This window comes from Physeter macrocephalus, chromosome 16, assembly GCF_002837175.3.
Source record: "Physeter macrocephalus isolate SW-GA chromosome 16, ASM283717v5, whole genome shotgun sequence".
NCBI classification, from domain to species: Eukaryota; Metazoa; Chordata; class Mammalia; order Artiodactyla; family Physeteridae; genus Physeter; species Physeter macrocephalus.
Window position 1 is genome coordinate 81,480,133 of NC_041229.1, and position 1,185 is coordinate 81,481,317.

Below are 1,185 nucleotides of genomic sequence, written 5' to 3' on the forward strand. Positions count from 1 at the left end.
TGTTTCTTGCCTAGAGAAGTTCCTTTAGCATTTGTTGTAAAGCTGGTTTGGTGGTGGTGAACTCTCTCAGCTTTTGCTTGTCTGTAAAGGTTTTAATTTCTCCATCAAATCTGAATGAGATCCTTGCTGGGTAGAGTAATCTTGTTTGTAGGTTTTTCTCCTTTGTCACTTTAAGTATGTCCTGCTACTCCGTTCAGGCTTGCAGAGTTTCTGCTGAAAGATCAACAGTTAACCTTATGGGGATTCCCTTATGTGTTATTAGGCTCTGCAGTAGTTATTTCCACTATTTTATCTTCCAGGTCACTTATCTGTTCTTCTGCCTCAGTTATTCTGCTATTGATCCCATCTCCAGTAATTTTAATTTCATTTATTGTGTTGTTCATCGTTGCTTGCTTCCTCATTAGTTCTTCTAGGTCGTTGTTAAATGTTTCTTGCATTTTCTCTATTCTATTTTCAAGACTTTGGATCATCTCTACTATCATTACTCTGAATTCTTTTTTAGGTAGACTGCCTATTTCCTCTTCATTTGTTAGATCTGGTGGGTTTTTACCTTGCTCCTTCATCTGTTGTGTGTTTTTCTGTCTTTTCATTTTGCTTATCTTACTGTGTTTGGGGTTGCCTTTCGCAGGCTGCAGGTTCGTATTTCCTGTTGTTTTTGGTGTCTGTCCCTAGTGGCTAAGGTTGGTTCAGTGGGTTGAGTATGTTTCCTGGTTGTGGGGACTAGTGCCTGTGTTCTGGTGGATGAGGCTGGATCTTGTCTTCCTGGTGGGCAGGTCCACGTGTGGTGGTGTGTTTTGGGGTGTCTGTAGACTTATTATGATTTTAGGCAGCCTCTCTGCTAATGGATGGGGCTGTGTTCCTGTCTTGCTAGTTGTTTGGCATAGGGTGTCCAGCACTGTAGCTTGCTGGTCATTGAGTGAAGCTGGATCTTGGTATTGAGATGGAGATCTCTGGGAGATTTTTGCCATTTGATATTACATGGAGCTGGGAGGTCTCTTGTGGACCAGTGTCCTGAAGTTGGTTCTCCCACCTCAGAGGCACAGCCCTGATGCCTGGCTGGAGCACCAAGAGCCTTTAATCCACATGGCTCAGAATAAAAGGGAGAATAAAAGAAAGAAAGAAAGAAAGAGAGAGAGAGAGAGAGAGGGAGGGAGGGCGGGAGGGAGGGAGGGCGGGAGGAAGAAA

At 43.6% G+C, this 1,185-nt stretch overlaps 1 pseudogene; it reads left to right on the forward strand.

Moving 5' to 3' along the window:
• LOC102993453 (hypoxia-inducible factor 1-alpha inhibitor-like) overlaps positions 1-1,185 on the forward strand; it is a 151,023-nt pseudogene that overhangs the window by 103,147 nt on the left and 46,691 nt on the right.